Source organism: Arachis hypogaea, chromosome 19, assembly GCF_003086295.3.
Source record: "Arachis hypogaea cultivar Tifrunner chromosome 19, arahy.Tifrunner.gnm2.J5K5, whole genome shotgun sequence".
NCBI classification, from domain to species: Eukaryota; Viridiplantae; Streptophyta; class Magnoliopsida; order Fabales; family Fabaceae; genus Arachis; species Arachis hypogaea.
The window spans coordinates 85,363,726-85,371,403 of NC_092054.1; the positions used below are offsets into that span (position 1 = coordinate 85,363,726).

A 7,678-nucleotide genomic window follows, 5' to 3' on the forward strand; every position below is an offset into this window, starting at 1 on the left:
GTCATCCAGTTCTTTGATGAGCAATAGAGGTTCATTCTCCCAAGTCTTATTACCAAATAACTTTTCATTTAGCTTCATGATTTCTCCAAGGTACTTAGCAACTTGCTCTTCAGTAACATCTCCATCCTCTTCAGAGGAAGAATAATCATCAAAGCACATGAATGGCAAAAGTAAATTCAATGGAATCTCTATGGTCTCAAAATGAGCCTCAGATTCCCATGGTTCCTCATTAAGGAACTCCATGGAGGTCAGTGGGCGTCCATTGAGGTCTTCCTTAGTAGGAATCACTGCCTCTTCCACCTCTCCAGGTTCGGCCATGTGAGACATGTTTATAGCCTTGCACTATCTCTTTGGATTCTCTTCTGTATTGCTAGGGAGAGTGCTAGGAGGGAGTTCAGTAATTTTCTTACTCAGCTGACCCAATTGTGCCTCCAAATTTCTAATGGAGGACCTTGTTTCAGTCATGAAACTTTGAGTGGTTTTGATTAGATGAGAGACAATGGTTGCTAAGTCAGAGTGGCTTTGCTTAGAAATCTCTGTCTGTTGCTGAGAAGATGATGGAAAAGGCTTGCTATTGCTAAACCTATTTTTTCCACCATTATTGTTGTTGAAACCTTGTTGAGGTCTCTATTGATCCTTTCATGAGAGATTTGGATGATTTCTCCATGAAGGATTATAGGTGTTTCCATAGGATTCTCCCATGTAATTCACCTCTTCCATTGTTGGGTTCTCAGGATCATAAGCTTCTTCTTCAGAGGAAGCTTCCTTAGTACTGCCTGTTACTGCTTGCATTTCAGACAGACTCTGAGAAATCATATTGACTTGTTGGGTCAATATTTTATTCTGAGCCAATATGGCATTCAGAGTATCAATCTCAAGAACTCCTTTCTTCTGAGTTGTCCCATTATTCACAGGATTCCTTTCAGAGGTGTACATGAATTGGTTATTAGCAACCATTTCAATGATTTCTTGAGCTTCTGCAGGCGTCTTCTTCAAATGAAGAGATCCTCCAGCAGAACTATCCAATGACATATTGGATAGTTCAGACAGACCATCATAGAAGATTCCTATGATGCTCCATTCTGAAAGCATGTCAGAAGGGCACCTTCTGATCAATTGCTTGTATCTCTCCCAAGCTTCATAGAGGGACTCACCATCCTTCTGTCTAAAGGTTTGGACTTCCACTCTAAGCTTACTCAATTTTTGAGGTGGAAAAAACTTTGCCAAGAAGGCATTGACTAGCTTTTCCCAAGAGTTCAGGCTTTCTTTAGGTTGTGAATCCAACCATGTCCTAGCTCTGTCTCTTACAGTAAAAGGAAAGAGCATAAGTCTGTAGACTTCAGGGTCAACCCCATTGGTCTTGACAGTGTCACAGATTTGCAAGAATTCAGCTAAGAACTGATGAGGATCTTCCAATGGAAGTCCATGAAACTTGCAATTCTGTTGCATTAGAGAAACTAATTGAGGCTTAAGCTCAAAGTTGTTTGCTCCAATGGCAGGGATAGAGATGCTTCTCCCATAGAAATCAGGAGTAGGTGCAGTAAAGTCACCAAGGACCTTCCTTGCATTGTTGGCATTGTTGTTGTTTTCAGCTGCCATGGTTTCTTCTTCTTTGAAAAGCTCTGTTAGGCCCTCTAGAGAGAATTGTGCTTTAACTTCTCTTAGCTTTCTCTTCAAGGTCCTTTCAGGTTCAGGATCAGCTTGAACAAGTATGCCTTTATCTTTGCTTCTGCTCATATGAAAGAGAAGAGAACAAGAAAGTATGGAATCCTCTATGTCATAGTATAGAGATTCCTTGAGGTGTCAGAGGAAAAGAAGAATAGAAGGAGGAGGTAGATAGAAGAGAATTCGAACTTATCAAGAGGGATAGAGTTCGAATTGCACCTTGAGGAGGAGTGTTAGTCCCTTAAATAGAAGGATGTGAGAAGAGGGGAAGAATTTTCGAAAATTAAAGTAAAAGATTTTGAAATAATTAAAAGAAATTTTGAAAATTTGATTGATGATTTTCGAAAACTAAGATTGGGAAAGAAATCAAGTGATTTTTTGAAAAATATTTTGAAATTAGAAATAAAAAAGATATGATTGAAAATTAATTTTGAAAAAGGGTGTGATTGAAAAGATATGACTTAAAATCAAATTAGAATAAGAAAGTTTTTAAAATTAAAGTTGATTACTTGACTAACAAGAAATTAAAAGATATGATTCTAAAATTTAAAGTTTGATTCTTTCTTAATAGGCAAGTAACAACATGAAAATTTTGAAGTGAATCTTGAATTGAAGAAAGGATTTTTGAAAATAGTAAAAATAAATATAAAATGGAAAGAAATTGATTTTGAAAGAGATATGATTGAAAAGATATGATTTGAAAAAGATTTGATTTTGAAAAATTATGAAAACTTGAAAAAAATGTGAATTAAAAACAAAATCTTCCCTCTAGTGTCATCCTGGCGTTAAACGCCCAGAATGGTGCCCATTCTAGCGTTTAATGCCCAAATCTCTACCTTTTTTAGCATTAAACGCCTAGCCAGGTACCCTGGCTGGCGTTTAAACGCCAGTTTTCCTTCTTCACTGGGCGTTTTGAACGCCCAGCTTTTTTTGTTTGATTTCTCTGCTGATGTTCTGAATCTTCAATTCTCTGTATTATTGACTTGAAAAGACACAATTTTGAAAATATTTTCATATAAGAGACACTAACAAATTTAGAATGCATATGAGAAACAATAAAACACACAAAACAAGAGAATTTAAAGATCAGAGCACTGAAATCATCAAGAACAACTTGAAGATCAATGAAGAACAATATATATAAATTCGAAAAATGCAAGAAGAATAAAAACATGCAATTGACACCAAACTTAAAAGTTGATATTAGACTCAAACAAGAAACATAAAATATTTTTTATTTTTATGATTATATAAATTTTTTTTTTTGATTTTCGAAACTTATATGGAAAAGAAAATAAAGAGAATCAAAACTTTTAATAAGAATTCCAGGAATCATGCAATGTTAGTCTAAAGCTTCAGTCTAAAAAGATTAGACATGTTTGGCCAAGCTTCAGCAGGACATTACATTCAATAGCTAAATTGATGAGAATCAATTAGCTTTTGTGATGGTGGGAACATCACCTTAAAACTCTAGAATTCATTCTTAAAAATTCTGAAGAAAAGATACCTAATCTAAGCAACAAGATGAACCGTCAGTTGTCCAAACTCGAGCAATCCCCGGCAACGGTGCCAAAAACTTGGTGCACGAAATTGTGATCATCAACAATGGCGCCAAAGTACTTAGAGCTCTCAAATGTGAATCACACTTTGTCACAATTCCGCACAACTGACCAGCAAGTGCACTGGGTCGTCCAAGTAATAAACCTTACGTGAGTAAGGGTCGATCCAACGGAGATTGTCGTATTGAAGCAAGCTATGGTCATCTTGTAAATCTCAATCAGGCGGATTCAAATGGTTATGGAGTTTAAGGTGATGAAAATAAACATAAAATAAAGATAGAGATACTTATGTAATTCATTGGTGGATTTCAGATAAGCGTATGAAGATGCTTTGTTCCCCTTGAACCTCTGCTTTCCTATTGCCTTCTTCCAATCATTCATACTCCTTTCCATGGCAAGCTTTATGTTGGGCATCACCGTTGTCAATGGCTACATCCCATCCTCTCAGTGAAAATGGTCCTGATGATCTGTCACAACATCGGCTAATCAGCTGTCGGTTCTCGATCATGTCGGAATAGGATCCATTGATCCTTTTGCATCTGTCACACGCCCCACAATCGCGAGTTTGAAGCTCGTCACAGTCATTCCTTCCCAGATCCTACTCGGAATACCACAGACAAGGTTTAGACTTTCTGGATCTCAGGAATGGCCGCCATTAATTCTAGCCTATACCACGAAGGTTCCAATCTTAGATTAGAAACCCAAGAGATACACATTCAAGCCATTGCTAGTAGAACAGAGGTGGTTGTCAGGCACATGTTCATAGGTGAGAATGATGATGAGTGTCACGGATCATCACATTCATCAAGTTGAAGAACGAATGGATATCTTGGAGAAGAAATAGACTTGAGTTGAATAGAAAAACAATAGTAATTGCATCAATTCATGAAGAACAGTAGAGCTCCACACCTTAATCTATGGTGTGTAGAAACTCCACCATTGAAAATACAAAAGTGATAATGGTGGTCATTGGCTTCGGCCCCAGAGAGGGAACCCGAAGAACCAAGATGAAAATACAATAGTAAAAGGTCCTATTTATAGAGAACTAGTAGCCTAGGGTTTACAGAAATAAGTAATTAATGCAGAAATCTTCTTCCGGGCCCACTTGGTGTGTGCTTGGGCTGAGCATTGAAGCATTTTCGTGTAGAGACTTTTCTTGGAGTTAAACGCCAGCTTTTGTGCCAGTTTGGGCGTTTAACTCCAGCTTTTGTGCCAGTTTTGGAGTTAAACGCCAGAATTCTTGAGCTGATTTTGAACGCCTGTTTGGGCCATCAAATCTCGGGCAACGTATGGACTATTATATATTTCTGGAAAGCCCTGGATGTCTACTTTCCAAAGCAATTGAGAGCGCGCCAATTGGATTTTTGTAGCTTCAGAAAATCCACTTTGAGTGCAGAGAGGTCAGAATCCAACAGCATCTGCAGTCCTTTTTCAGCCTCTGAATCAGATTTTTGCTCAGGTCCCTCAATTTCAGCCAGAAAATACCTGAAATCACAGAAAAATATACAAACTCATAGTAAAGTCCAGAAGAGTAATTTTTATTTAAAAACTAATAAAAATATAATAAAAACTAATTAAAATATACTAAAAATATACTAAAAACAATGCCAAAAAGCGTATAAATTATCCGCTCATCAACGACCTCATCTGTGAGTAGCCATTAGGGTTTCTGTCTACACCAAACAATCAATATCAAGGTGATCAGTCTCAATATAAAAAGTCTAGTGCTTCATTTATCCCAAAAAGGCACTCACAGACAAGCATGCTATGCATATATCAAACAGATAATCTAAATAGCATGAAAGAAAAAGACATAGAGTATGCAATGAAGCACAATCGGTCCATCCCTCAGGCTCACGAGGATGAACTGCTCTGATACCACTAAATGTAACACCCTAATTACCCTAAGCCTTACCTCATGCCGTAAAGCTAAGGTTAATCAGAGGTCACGACAATTCTAAGGCTTATACATGAATATATATAGAAATAGATAATAATTCTTGGAGCCTAATTAAGAAATAAGCTCAAGGACAGAGTTTAAAAAGCGCAAAACATTCACACGAAACTAAAAGCATAAGGTACAAGGTATAGGTTCAAGATTAATAGAACATGTATAGATATAACAGTATAATAGTCATAAGATACTAGCCTCAGCCCGCGGAGTTTAGGCTAACTAGTTTTATACAGACATACATAGTTTTGAAAGTTAAAACAACTTCTACAATATCTCTCTCAAAGTAACTCTCTATGGCAAATAAGATACAAAAGTGAGAATACTAACCAAAATAATCAAAAGACTCCAAAATGGGATAAAGATCCTCCGCTCTGTCACCATCACATAACTCACCGAGGTGGGTTATGACCTGCATATAAAAAATAACAACAAAATATGGTATGACAATTGGAGTTTCTCAGTATAGTAACAGTGCCCCGTAATGTAAGATATAAGACTCCAGGACACCAAAGGCAATCCTAGAACTTCATATCCATCATAAGATTCAACTTAAAGCATAACCAAATTTAAAACCATAACTTTAAAACAATAATAAAATGAGGTATTCTATCTTGAGGGATTTCTAAACTAACAGATACACCGCTATCCCACAGCCTTTATCAGCCTAACCGCCATGCGATCCCATCACCACCTCCTTCCGATCCTCCTCAATCCCAGTAGAAAACACAAGTAATTCATACAAGTAAAGCACAAATAATTATCAAGTATAGCAAGTAAATCAAGAAGCAATTAGGCATGTTATACAATTAGGCATAATATGCAAGTAGACACAGCAAGCAACCATGTAGAAGATGCACATGATGAATGCCTGTCCTATTGGCTTTGATATCACATTGTCGGTTCAACTTCCAACCCGACACATCTCCATGGAGATGTTATCTTTCGGTCACGAATCAAATGGGTACCCCCAGGGATATCGTGCCCGGTACACAGTCAAGGGATATAGTGCCCGTGCATACTCTTGTGATTTCGAAAGGATGCGAGCAACGTACTCTGCCCCATACCTTACATCTCAACGTAAGTGGGACTAACCACCGCCCTAATGCCGCCGCCGTGACCTCAACAGGCGGGATTAACCTTCCGTCCCTGCCAGGCCCATAGCGTCTCAACAATCTCGATATAAAATAGTATTTCAGTGGATTTTAGAAATTATTTTCAGGACTCAGTCCACTCCGAGTCCTAGACTCGTCTCAAGCATTATCAAATCCACAACTCCAAAATTTCATCATATCAATTATCTTTATAGTACTCTACCACTTCACTCAGCTAATCCACCCTCATTACTCCCGAATTCCTAAGGCTTCTTCTTCTAAACTTTTTACCAGAAATTGTCTAGTTAACCTACTTATGGTATTCTCTATGTTTCAGAGCCTAAAAACAAGTTAAGACATCCTAGATAAGCTTTACGAAACTTCACAAGCTTCCCGGGAAGGTAAAACAGTTAAAAACAAGGTTTTCTTAAAAAAACAGGGCAGTGTGCGGATGCATAGGGTTGTGCATATGCACTGCCAGAAGAATTTCACAATGTGTGTGTACGCATAGAGGTGTGCGTACGCACAGAAAGTAAAAGTTTTCATTTGAGTGCACACATAGATACGTGCAAACGACCTCAACAGAAGGCACTTCCTAGCATGTGCATACGCACGATGTTGTGCGTACACACAACTTGCAAAATTCATAGGGTGTGTGTTCGCACCAGAGTGTGCGAACGCTCTCAAGAGTGGGCATCTCCTTGTATGTGCATGCGCACCAGAATGTGCATATGCACGTTTTCAAAAATTCACAGGGTGTGCGAGTGCACAAAGGTGTGCGTACACACAAGTCAAAACATAGCCCCTGCTTAGAGCACGCGCACAACAGTGTGTGCGCACACAAACCAAAACTCACGATTTCTGCAACATCACAGAAATCAGATTTTTGACACCAAATTTCAATGATCATATTTTTTTCTATAAAATTTTGTTTTTTACAAAATATTTACTGTTTTAAAGCTCTTTGAATTATATTTAGTTTGATATAAAATTTAATCAATTTAAAAAACCATAGCTCAATATATGATCCGCTAAAATTCGTCAAAAACTTGTTTTTACCAAAGGTTCACTAGGTTCTCAAACCTTCCAAATTCACAACCAAACCAATTCCAATCCTATTCAATTGCTCCATAAAACACAACCAAATGCTATACTTTACCTTTTCATCACAATTCAACCAACCCAACACCTATATCAATCAATTCCTCCTTCATAAACTCAAAAACTCCACAATTTGTACATCAATATTACAATATCACCAACATTAACATAATCTCACTACTCATAAGCATCACTTATCCTATCTTAACATCAACACACATAATAATTCATTATCATCCTACACAATCATCATTATTCCACCCAACTTCATAATTCAACATCATCATTCACCATACTCATCACAATCA

The 7,678-nt window shown here is 37.5% G+C and overlaps 1 non-coding gene across 1 annotated transcript; it reads left to right on the top strand.

Annotated features, from left to right (window-relative positions):
* The first annotated feature begins 1,086 nt into the window (after positions 1 to 1,086).
* On the top strand, positions 1,087 to 1,194 carry LOC112782102 (small nucleolar RNA R71). Its single transcript, XR_003192841.1, has one exon. It is a non-coding gene; the product is annotated as a small nucleolar RNA R71 (small nucleolar RNA).
* Positions 1,195 to 7,678: the final 6,484 nt, after the last annotated feature.